The sequence below is a fragment of the Podarcis gaigeae genome (assembly GCF_964106915.1).
Source record: "Podarcis gaigeae genome assembly, chromosome: 9".
In the NCBI taxonomy this organism is placed as follows: Eukaryota; Metazoa; Chordata; class Lepidosauria; order Squamata; family Lacertidae; genus Podarcis; species Podarcis gaigeae.
This window is the reverse complement of record NC_139685.1, coordinates 61,733,292-61,746,122: the sequence shown is the minus strand read 5'-3', so window position 1 is coordinate 61,746,122 and position 12,831 is coordinate 61,733,292. Positions and strand designations below refer to the sequence as shown.

The following is a 12,831-nucleotide window of genomic DNA, read 5'->3' as shown; positions in this document are numbered from 1 at the left end:
ATCACAAAGCTGCATCTTTTTTTGGAGAGTTCTTCAAAGCTGTAGTGCTCAGCTGTGGAATACAGTACTTTCATATATGAAGTAAACTGTCACTTCCATTCACTCCTTGTGGATTTCCCAGAGGCATCATTTGTCCACTGTCTGAGGAAGGACACCAGACTGAATGAACCATTGGTGAAAATGTGACTAAATGGCCTGTCATAGAGCAAGCTTTCATTTTGGAGTGCTGCCTTGTTGGCTCAGCTTGCAGTGTGAATCATGAATCAAGCAGACACCAGTCAGAAGTTGGTCTGAAGATTGAACCAATGCACATAGGAAACATTGATGGCTACAGAGAAATAGGAGCCATGTAATATTGGTACAAGATTGGAGCCTACACTGCTGCCATGGCACTCTACTTGGGGACAGCATGGAAACTTCATTTGGTTCTGAATGTAATGGCTAGACTTTTGTGCGGGGGGTGGAAAGGCAGATCATATCATGCCAGTTATGTTTCAACTTCATTGGCTTCCAGTTTGTTTCTGGGCTCAATTTAAGGCTCAGGGATCCAGGTGGGGGCACATGCCAGTGGGTGAGCAGGTCAAGAGGCAACAAGGGGAGCAACAGATGTGACTCCTGCCTTTTGTACAATAGACTGCATTCCAGTCATGCCTAGTCATAGGTTTCTACACTTCCACCTGTGTCTCTATCCAGGCAAGCAAGAGGCATTAGCATAATTCTAGGACACTTTCCAGCCAGGCAAAAGCACTCAAGGGCGTGGAGCAGGGCCAGTTAGGCATGTGGCCCAGGGAAAGTCCCAAGGGCCAGGGAGACTTGGACCACCACTTTCAACCCTTGGGCTCATGGATCCCTACCTCTGATCTAAAGAACCACCTGAGGAATTGCCTCTTTGCCATAAGAGGCTGCCTGAGATTTGCAATTCAGTTTCTGAAGCATTCCTCATTGTCCCTTTGCCAGTGAAAATACAGCTGTTGGGAAGCAAAGACAGGGTCTTCTTAGTTATGATGGTGCAGCATATGGAAAAGCTATTGTGTTAAGGTGGACTTTTTTTTTTTTAGTCGAGCTTTTTTATGTTATTGGTCTGCTGCTGATGGTGTGGTTTTATGATGCTGTTTTACTGTCATTTTTATCGTCTTTAAAAAAACCCATTGTGATTTATATTTATATCATAAGCCTTTGTGAATTGGATTTTGTTGCATGTAAATTCAGGATATAATGTCCAAATAAATAAAAGTTGAAGTCAAGGTTAGCTTTACAGTTTATCCAACACTGGGAATACTTTGAGTTAAAATCAAGCTAAAAATTCTTACTTCATAATTTTCAACATATTTGCTCCCCCCCCAGCTTTTGACAGCTAAAGGAGAATTGCCTTAGTTTTGACTTGTTCAAACAGCAATGTCATGTTAATGGTAGCTGCCAATCTGATAAGATGGTGGTTAGCATCTTGCTGAAAATAAAATGCTTTCTGAGGCAGCTGATTTGCCTGCATATAGAGAAAGCCACACTCAAAATATTTGAATGTGGTAGATTTTGATCTTGTAAACAAAAACAAACAAACAAACAAACAAAACAAACAAAAACAGAGCTAAACTTCCGTCTATTAACTGTTTTCACTTTTCCATGACTGTAGAACAGGAGAAGTTGCCAACCTTTTTGGACCAGAAGGCACAGCTTAGATTTTGAGAGAGTTCTGGTGGCACCTATCACAAAATAATTGCTCTGTGCACACATGCACCAAAACACAAAAATAAGAGACAGCCACCATGACAACCTTATGGAAAGTCAGCTACGTCCTGCTTGTGGAGATCACACAATATTGATATCTTCCTCTCCCTTGCACACAAACACTCTGATGCTGTTGTTAACCAATAGCAGCAGGGAACATTCCTCAGTTCCAGGGAAAATATACAAGGTAGCCACACAACACTTGCTCTCATTTCACAGAAATTGCTTTAAAAGTACCTGCACATTTTGATCCATAACTTTCTTTCCAGGAGGACTAGAGACTTACTTAAAACAACAACAACTCAGAGTCTGGGGCACCTTCCCAGGGCCATCAGTAAAAGCCTTTGCTCACCAGTGCTGAGTTGGCAAGCCCTGATATAGAAGTTGAGGAGAAAGCATAAATACGACAAGTGGGGCTTTGAGTGTTCTTTATATCTTCAACTTTGACTCACTTTTAGACAAACTCCTCTCCTTTCACAGTCATTACAGCTAAAGTCTCATGCATCAAGATACAGTGTCCAATGAAACAAATTTGCTATTAGCTTGCACAGAGCTGGGTTTCAAATATCCATCGGGGTTCAGCTTCTTCCATCTGTGTGAAATTCTAGTGTACAGCTGGAAGGCTATGAGCACTATTTCCTAACTTCTTTCTTTTTTGCCATCCTTAACAAATACCTTTCATTGTGCCAGAAAGTAGATGCTGTATGCAACAGTTAGCGCAGCTGAAAGTGTTGCGTCAATTCCACCACCCACCCCGGATATTTATTTGTTGTATGCTGGGTCATATGTAATTTTATCTTTGAATGCAGCAACACAATACCACAACTTCGAAAGTGTGCATTTTACTAGCATGCCTAACTTCTCCAGCAGCATAACGGGTGAAGTAACTTTGAGCAAACAAATTAAAATGGAAGTTTGCCCAAATTTTTAGGAGTGTGAAGGTACTGGGATACTGGTTTCCTTGTGCTTCAATAGTGGGTTGTTTTATTTTAATAATAGACAGAGTTTTACTTATTTATGTAGTTATTGGAAAGATTTGGTGACACATCATCAGGATATGTTTTACCACTTGTAAGTTGCAGTCAATTGCATTAAGATTCTGTTTAGGTGCTATGAAGTCCTTGTATTTCATTGTACAGGTTGTGACACCTAGACTGTTAAGTGGTGCTATGCAGCCGTTGCTCCAGAACTGCTAGTTAGCAATTATCCAACTGCATGTATACAAAAAGCTATAAAGTGTTGTGTGTTTCTCATGCCTTTTATTGTCTTTTCTTTTTAATAGCCTGGGAAAAAGCTCCTAACATTTACTGGATTTTTAAAAGCACTTTCTCCCCCTTAGCTTCCCCAATGTGTCTCTTACTGCAGCGTATCCTGTACGTTTATGCCCATATGCCAAACCAATGACATGCTCCACATCATTTTACTGCAATAATCCATCCAGATGCTAACTAACTCCAGGCCATTCCCATGAAACCTCCCACTGCAAACCGAGATTGCTTTTCCATTTCGGTTATGCACATCAGACATCGAAAGGCATCAGACATCAAAAGCATCAATCATTAAGTCCTTTCTCTCTCTCCCCCCCCCCCGGCTTTCTGAAAACAGTGCTTGATTTACCTTGCAGGGTGAAATTGTTGGCCATGAATTGCCCAGGCTTTACTGGAATAAAATAAGCGTCCGTTTTAGAAATGGTAAATCTTAAGCTGCCTAATGCTGGCTTTTTGGTTGATGGCAACTAATTGCTACTTTGCCATCCCCGAAGAGGAAAGGTCTTATCCAAACACCAGTGATGTGCATGCACAGAAACAAGCATTTATATGTGGGTCATCTGTAATGGCAGTGTATCAGAATGCTGAGTAGTGGTGGAGAGGGCATCTGGGAGCACTGTTTCACCTGGCCCAGGATGCAGGGATGCCATGATGCATCCCTTGATGCAGGGAGACCATGCTGGCCCTGGTATCTGGGTGTGTAGTCATATGCCTTGGCCGCACCCCCTACAGGCTTCTTTGGTGTTCTTCTTGCACCTGCTCGGCCTGCGCTCTGTTCCAGTATAGAATCACTGGTAGCTTTGGGGCTGAGTAGCAATCGTTTGCCTGCAGATTGGTCAAGGAGGTTTGTTTAGTCTGCTCTTTACCAAATCTGAGAATGTTGAGGGGGCTGTGCTGTTAAATAATTTGGATGCGTAGTTAAATTGGTCAAATTGTTGGCAGGGCATATACAGGAAAGATTAAGGTTAGATAACAGGTGACCTTCCTTAGGTACTTTTGAAGGTGAAGGGCTTTTACGAAAACTAGGCAGCTACCTGGTTTGTAGAGCCCTTAGCCTGGAAATGGAACATTACATCTACCCAGAGTTGTGGGACAGAAAGGCCTCTGTAGTCAGCATCAAGTGGAGCCAGGGCTATTCCCTGTCACGCCCCTTGAAATGGGTAGGTTTCTGCCCACCCAAGGTTGAAGTTTAGTTAGGTCCCCACTCTTCTCATTTCCCCTACAGGTACTGTAAATAAAATGTTCAGCCCATTACTTGTGTCTTGCCTCTTTATTCCTGGGTCTGGTCACACACACATTAATTTAGCTTCAGCAAGGCTACTGCATCCTTTGCCTTCGAACCCACAGCATTAACACCTTAACAGTTATCTTTAAAAGAGTTAAACATTTGTTTTAATTGTAAACGCTTCTCATGCAGTTTTCTTTGGGGTAGCTCTAACCTGCAAAAATGTGACTTACTGCATAGTGAAATTGTGCTAATTGTGGAGAGAAATGTGTGATGGACTTCATGCCACAGTTTTCTTTGATGCAGTAACTTCCAAATTTTTAAACGAGCAAAGTATATGCATTGAAAATTCAGAGTAAAGTACTGTTATGTATGCTTCAATTCTACAAATTAATGTCTGGTATGTGCAACAGTCTACACTGGAACACCATGTCCCCAGATTCCAGGAGTGTGCATTTATGACGTATATGACCTCTGATCTATATCACTTTGGAATCTTGGTTCCAAAGTTTGCTTAGGAGTGCTGTAATCAGTAGTGGATGCTGAATGTGCTACTTGTTTGTGCCTGTTTTTTCCTAACACTTACTACACACTAGTTCATCAAGCAAGCACTGTTTAAAATTTGTCTTAAAGACTTAAAATCAGAGTATAATATTCTGTCTTTAGATACTGTGTTTTAAAATATAATTGAAAAACACTTCTGCATATGATGTATTGGAAGTGGGCATAACATTAAAATATTCTTTAAAGTATATTAACTTTAAAATTTTGTCTTTCTTCCAGGCATCTGTTGTGTGTTTCAGTTCCTTGTAATCTTATTTGCACATCTGGACATAAGCAGAAATTTTTACTAAAAGCACGATCCAGGAGTTTTGGAAAAAAATAAGGAATATTTTTTTAAAATCTGTAGGGTCAGTTCTCTCACTTGGGATGAGAGATGAATCTAAAGGTTCATTATATAGCCTAACTGAAACTTAATATGCAGGGTAGTGTGTAAAAGTGAGGTACCAGTATAGGCTCTAAATAACTTCTGCCCTCCTCAGAGCATTAATGTTGAGCCTTTCTTGTAAGTTACTATTGACAGTAGAGTTCACAGCTTTTCAGAATCTTCTCCTGTGCTTGCTGTTGCATGCAAAGACCAAAAACAACTCAACTGACCAGTATGGTTAAGCTTCCATTTTTCTTTTTAATTGGCCAAACCATTATGGAAAAAGCAAGGTTTAAAGTGTTCGTTCTTAAATGATAATATCCAGCAGTAAACTCTGCAGGCCCTCTTTTTTGTATTCTGAGGACCTTAGGTGCAGAGTTAAGGTACTGTATTTTTTGGTCTATAGGACGCACCCGACCATTGGACACACCTTGTTTTAGAGGGGGAGAACAAGAAAAAAAATATCTCCCCCTCTCTGCTTAGCGCCCCTTCAGCGAAGTGGCAGGAGAAATGGAGACCCTTCCATTTCTCCTCCCGCTTCGCCGAAGGGGCACAGCACAGCTCTCCCTCTCTGCTGAAGCCAGGAGAGTCTTGCTCTCCCGGCTTCAGCAAAAGGAACCCGAAGGCTCCGGAGTGCAGCGAGAGCCCCCACTGCACTCCGGAGCCTTCAGGCGGCTATCCCTGAAGCCTGGAGAGCAAGAGGGGTCGGTGCGCCCCGACCCCTCTTGCTCTCCAGGCTTCAGCGAAAGCAACGCGAAGCGGGAGGAGCGAGGAGGGAGCGCTCCCTCCCTCGTGTTGCTATCGCTGAAGCCAAGGAGCCTGCATTCGCTCCATAGGATGCACACACATTTCCCCTTAATTTTTGGAGGGGAAAAAGTGCATCCTATAGAGCGAAAAATATGGTATATGCTTGATTTCCCGCCCCCTTGATTCAGTGACGTAGCAGTGTTAGTCTGTTACAGCAAAGAGAAACCACAAAGTCTTAAATCATAACATACCACTAGGTGTACCAAAACCCTGGAGTGCACCTGACATAGGTTGAGTAAACACCCTGAAGTGTACATCCTAGATGCACACATTTGTTTTTCAACATCTGAGCTTTCTGTATCCACTAATCTTTTCCAAAGATTGTCCCTTTAACTTGCTTTAGTAGCATGTGCTCTAGATCTTCCATCCCATGGCCTTCAATAAGGTTGCAGGAAGCAACTTAGAGTCATGTGTGCCCATTCTGTTCTTTAAGGCTCTCAAGAGATAGCCTTAATGAACGTGTGTTCTACCTGACCCCATTGTGGACCAAGTTCAGCCAATAAGGTGTTGCAGAAATATTTATGGTAATGTTGTTCAGAAAGGTGGCCCCCAAGTTATGCAGGAAAGCCAGGGAGGAATCTGCACGTCTCCTAGTTAATGGCTGTACCATCGTAGGTAGACTTGTAGATTAGCTTGTAGATCAGCCTCTTATCACCCTGGGGCTCTCAGGATGTTCTGAACGATACCATGGCCATATTTCTGGAGCTTTTGGGAGTTGTTAAGGGCACCAGATTGTGAAAGGCTGCTATAAGATCCTTCTCACCACTGAAGAATTTAATTAGTTTTCACATCATTATGCATCTATAGATATGCCCAGGCTCTTTTCTTTTGCTGAAATTATATTTATTTACCACCCTTCATCCAAAGATCTCAGGATGGCTCACAAGAGAAAAATACAAGATAAAAGCATAAATAAATAGAACAAAAACAAAACAAAACTACTTCTCTATCCCTACTCTGTTTTAGTGACAACTTTGATGGAAGCCAGTAGTTTCCTCCTATGATCATCCATTCCTCCTTCCCCTTATATTTAGCCTCTTTTACTGTGCCTCCTATTTCTTTGACTTGATGTTGTCAGCTCAGCCATAATAAATAAATTCGGTCCGGTTTTCTAGGAAAGGAATTTTGATTTATTTATTTCGCTTTGAAGTTTGTTTCCACTGTACTCCTCAGCAGTACTCAGAAAGCAACATCTGTGTCTCTTTTGAAGCTAATCGCAATGTGGTAGGAGGCTTGTAATGTCCGCGAGACCTGAAATTATGATGCATTGTTCAGGACATGGCAAGGGACATAAAAGCCCAAGGCAGCTCCAGGATACATTTGTCATTCTTAATGTTGACACATTGCAAAGCAAAACTTCTAGAGCTACTGTTGCTTTATCAGCATAAGGCCCTGTTCTTCGCCTCTTTGATGCTTTCCTCACCCTAATCTTGTTTTTCATATGATCTTCTCGGTCCCTGCTTCTTAAAACCAGTAGCTTTTAATTAAAAGGAGTTAAAATGTCATTATCACAACGTGCTGCTTTCCAGGCTCCATCACTAAACATGATGTTGGAGGTATCTGGAGGCCTCCACAAGATTATCTTCACTGATTTAGCTACGATTCATGACAGTGATATGAAGCTTTTTAAGGCTGTACTGCTATATGCTAAAGCTGGTCCCACTGAATTAAGCAGAGCCCATTTGGTTTAACTTGGATAGAACTGGGTTTCACAATTCCTACAGAAAACAGAACTGAAACAAAATTTATCCCGTTACATTTTTAACATGGAGGAGCAAGAAAATGAGAGTTTTGAACAGTAGCGAGATTTTCACTAACACTGTGCTGCTGCTGCTGTTTTTGTTCTTTTTAAAGGCATAAAGGGTCAGAAAGGAACTTCCAATTATTTGAACCACCTTTTAAAATGAAAGCTTTTTAGCCTGTATGTTCACAGTGACAGCTTAAACTATTCCAGCAACTACACTCAAATCTCTGCAAGGCTCAATTTTCACACTCCTCTCTTCCTTATTTGGACACTGTTTTTCTCTCTGCTTTTTCTTGGATGTAAAACCTCATACCACTTGAACCTATTTGTCCTTTTGAGTTTTATTGTCACTGTATTTTAAAGTATGTATTTTGTCTTCCTTGTGGTGGAATTCTTCTTAATGCACATTTAAGGTTTTGATTATTATTATTTTTTACACTACAAGCTTAGGTTGTTGTTCCTTTCTTTTTTGTAGATACAAACTGTGTACATAAATATATATGCACTGCCTATAAAACAACCCAATTACTGCTAGGGCAGAGGTTAAATGAAAGAGTGTTTCCAGTGGTGGTGGTGGTCATATAGATGATGCAATATTAAGAGCCTTCATGGTTTGAGAACAGAACGTCAATTGTGCAATGTTACTTTGATGCAATCAAGCACTATTTTACAGACAATACCCAACAAATCTTTAGTTGAAACCCAAAAAGAAAAGAAAAATTCCCTTTCTTGAAAAAGTGGCTGCGAAACGATGAAAGCCCTTTTGGAGGAGGCTTTGTTGTTGCTGTTTCCCAACACCTATCTTATGAAATACATTTTTCCTCTTATACAAAGCCTATGGGCTTTTTTAGTTTTGTGTGTAGGGTGTTTTTTGTGGGTTTTTTTGTACAGCTTGCTCTTATGAAATACTCAGGTGGAGTAAATAAAAAATAGTGCCTTCAATGAAGGTAAATGTAGCGCTTGTGATTCTTTTCTTTTCTTTCTTTCTTTCTTTCTTTCTTTCTTTCTTTCTTTCTTTCTTTCTTTCTTTCTTTCTTTCTAGTTCCTAGCTCTTGCAGTTGCAGAAATTAGCCTTAAGTGCATGTGATTGAATGACTGCTTGTAAAATCTTATAAGCAGACAGAATTGTCTTCTGGAAACAGGGTTTTAGTGTTCTTCATAATGCTTTATCCCTCTCCATGACTGATAGAAGCACAATAAATTATTTGCTGTACATTATTGCAGTGTGTGGATATGCTTGCTGGAAAACACATTTAAAAGCTTTAAGTGTATATCAAGAATAGGGGCAGTTTGAGCTTTTTCCATATGCAAACACAGGCATCAAGCTGCTATTTTTGTATTAAACATGTGGCCTTTGCACCTCTTAATAGGAATTAGTCTTGGTCATTTTGTTATGAGGAGTTTGCAGGGTCGTATTTTCTACCACTGGCGATTTTCTTTCTGTATCTTTCTTAAGAATATCCACATGAGTAATAAAAATAACCATGTAGACCGCAATCCCATATGCTCCTTTTGAACTCAGTTCAGCTTACCTCTGAGCAGACATGTATAGGATTGAATATTCTGTAGATCTCTGACTGTGCTTTGTAGGATTTTCTGGCAATAAAATATTCCATAAGCCATTTGTTTATGATAGTAAGCCCTGAAGGTTTTAAAAGGCCAATGAATGAACGCTTTCAAAAAAACCTAGACTGCCATGAATAAAGATTGTGCCACAATAAATTATGTCACCATAAATTGTCAGAAATCTCCTTTTTTGAGCTTTCTTGCAAATAAGCAAGCACAAAAGGAGTCCAAGCTAGTAGACCAAAATTACCTTACATCTCAGACCTACTTGATGATTTTAAAGTGTGCTGCAGGGAGACTCTCCTAACTGTCTTTCATTTTCTTTTTTTTATATGACCATTTCTAGTTTCTCCATTATATAATCCTAAACTGGGCTGCAGTCCTGTACAGTAAAACAGAAAAAACACTATATTAAAACCAGTTCAACCCAACTTTACAAAAGCAGATAAAAATACAATAATGAAATAACCAGGGAGCCACAATATGGGTTCCTCACTTGCAGCTGTAATAAAATTCCTAACAATCCACAGAAGGCCAAATAAGGAGATGAGTTTTCACCTGATGAAAAAATGACAACAGTTTCACTGCTAGTTGTGCTGCTTAAGGGGAGGAATGCCCTAGTCAGGGTGTCAATACTGATAAGACTCTGTTTCACCACTTAATTAACTTTTCTTGATGGTGCAACAATGAGAAGCATACAGTGTCTCTTAGCTTAATTTACCGGTTCTGAGAATAAAAGTTGGGAGAGACTATCCCTTTAGCTGGATGGATGAAAACCAGAAATTGACCAGTTTGTTTGATTTTTAAAGAAAAATCTATGACGGCAGCTTGAGGTTGAAAAACAAGACATGCTGTCCTAACATCACATTATTTTATTTGTGAATTGTTTCCCATGTAGCATCTTGTGTAGAAAGAACCATATACATGCAAAGAGGTTTAAACATCCATGACTGTTAAAACTCAGTGTGTTACAAAGTCAAGGGGTAGAAACATCAGTAGGAGATTGCACAGTGCATATAAAGGGTTGCAGTGGTAGCACTTGTACTGCTACTTGGGATTTGGGTGGATCCATGAAAAAGGTAATAATAGTGGGAAATGAGGGCTGCTGCTATTAAAAGCAGAACCAAACTGAGGATGCAGAAATTGGAGCCTTTCTGTTTTGCACACGGCATTCCTGGGAAAGCACAACTCCTCCCTTTCAGATGAAATGGAAAACAAATAAGTGAGAGCTATTGGTGTCCCAATAGTCAGATCAGATCAAGAAAGAAGGAAGCTTTCTTCATAATACAGCTGATGTTGAAACATTCCTTCCCAAACCTCCAGACAGCACTTATGGTTTTTATTGCTCTAACTTTCTTTTTCCTTTCCAAATACCCCAAATGGCCTTGGGTTTGTTTTGATAGATTGCCTTTTTATAGAGAGGGTTTCAGTGAAATGCAGCTAAGTTGATCTTGTGAAACAGCTTCTCCAAACAGCCCCAAACTGTGAATGAGTATCAAGATGCTCCCCTCCCCAGACAATAGAATCATAGAATTGTAGAGTTGAAAGGGATCCCAAGGGTCATCTAGTCCAACCCTCTGCAATGCAGGAATCTCAGCTAAAGCATCCATGACAGATGGCCATTCAACCTCTGCTTAAAAACCTCCAAGGAAGGAGAGTCTGCAACCTCCCAAGGGAGGCTGTTCCAGACCAATTCAGTCTGTATCCCTAGCAGCTGTTACAATTGCTGTTGACTTAATCTCAGTATGAAATAGGGAAGGTTTCATAGTGCCACAGGTGTAATCCCCATGTTGGATTTTTACTAGTGTGTGTGTGTATGTGTATTTCCATACACAGAAGTGGGTTGTGGAGCTATCCTTGGAATGGTCACAATTTTGATCCTTCCCAGAAGGTACGTTTTTGTTTTAAAAGTAAAAATAAAATTATCAAATAGAGACTGAAATAATATATTTAAGATACACATAATGCATATGGGGGAACAGAATGTTTGAATAGTCCCCAATCCTTTATTGTTATGCAGCAATAAAGACCTGGAATAAGTAGCACATCAAGTAGATGCCTAGGCTGAAACCTTTCTTTCTGAATGCTGTTTCAAATTGGCTGTTGGTCCCAGAGCATGGTCTATAGCTTCTCAGAGCTACAGTCTTGGTGAAGCTAAGCAGGTTTGGAGCTTCCTTGATAGAGGGCAGTCTGGGAATCCTATGTGCTTTGGTTGAATGGAGGAAATAATATAAATGATTTTTGTATGTCTTAAGTGGGGCAGTCCCACCAGACTGTGCCAGATATCTCTTTGGAGCTATTATATAAAAACTAGCAGTATAGATTTTTTTGGCATGTTTTCTGGAAGGCAAAGCAGTAGTGGGCTGTGTGCTCACCAAATCTTGACTATCCCAATGGTCCATAGCACTTCATGTCCTCTATTTGCAGGGAAGAATCGTTCTACTGTTAGCTCTGTTTAAATACTCTACACTTTATAAAGTAGTGTTGCTGTTGATTTAGGTACCCTTGGGAGAAAACGACAAGTCTGTAATTATTCACATACTTTCAATGCCAGTATTATGGGAGAAGTCTTCACTGCCAACTTCTTCCTCAGTACTCATTTGCAAACTAGGAATTAAAGACCAAATTTAAATCCAAAGCAAAATTACATAGATGGATTACAGAACAGTTGGATATAGTTAGTATGTGATAGAAAGGATGATGCAGCCAGCTATTTAAAAGGTGTGAACCATCCCCATCTAAGAGCAAACTGCATGCAGCCGAGTGGCAATAGCACAGAGCCACAGAGAAAAAAGAGCAAGGCATCAACATGCTTCGTGGGTTGAACCCTGAAGTACAGTATAAAGTAAAGGTAAAGGGACCCCTGACCATTAGGTCCAGTCGTGACCGACTCTGGGGTTGTGGCGCTCATCTCACTTTATTGGACAAGGGAGCCAGCGTACAGCTTCCGGGTCATGTGGCCAGCATGACTAAGCCGCTTCTGGCAAACCAGAGCAGCGCACGGAAATGCCGTTTACCTTCCCGCCAGAGTGGTACCTATTTATCTACTTGCACTTTGACGTGCTTTCAAACTGCTAGTTGGCAGGAGCAGAGACCAAGCAATGGGAGCTCACCCTGTTGTGAGGATTCGAACCGCTGACCTTCTGATCAGCAAGTCCTAGGCTCTGTGGTTTAACTCACAGCGCCACCCACGTCCCTGAAGTACAGTATACAGAAGTACAAAATCTTTTCATAAAAAACAACAGAAGGCGCACCTACCCCCCTCCCAAAAAAAACCCCAACCCAGTGAACACTGAGCATGATTAGTGGCCTGCAGGAGCCACAGAGTGTTGAGTGTCAACTGACAAAGGAAAAACTGAAGGCAGGGGAAGAAATAATAGCCCTGCTTAAGCTCAGTCTTTAAAGTATGCCTGGCTGCAGCTCGCAGCAGTACTCCTGTTATGGATTGAAAATACGCTGCAACAGGCTGTTGCAGGTCACACTTGTAATGTAACTGCTATTTCAATTGGTGTGGCTGGTGGAAAACTGAAGCCAGAATTGTGTGAAAAATCATACCTGTACTTTTGAT

At 40.8% G+C, this 12,831-nt stretch overlaps 1 protein-coding gene and 1 long non-coding RNA gene across 6 annotated transcripts in view; one reads left to right on the top strand and one right to left on the bottom strand.

Annotated features, from left to right (window-relative positions):
- PDLIM5 (PDZ and LIM domain 5) overlaps positions 1-12,831 on the top strand; it is a 129,481-nt gene that overhangs the window by 23,105 nt on the left and 93,545 nt on the right. The window lies entirely within an intron of this gene.
- Positions 6,885-12,201, bottom strand: LOC310852942. The gene is made up of 3 exons (XR_014568465.1): positions 11,639-12,201; positions 9,532-9,645; positions 6,885-7,204 (listed from the first exon to the last, which is right to left on the bottom strand). It is a non-coding gene; the product is annotated as an uncharacterized lncRNA (long non-coding RNA).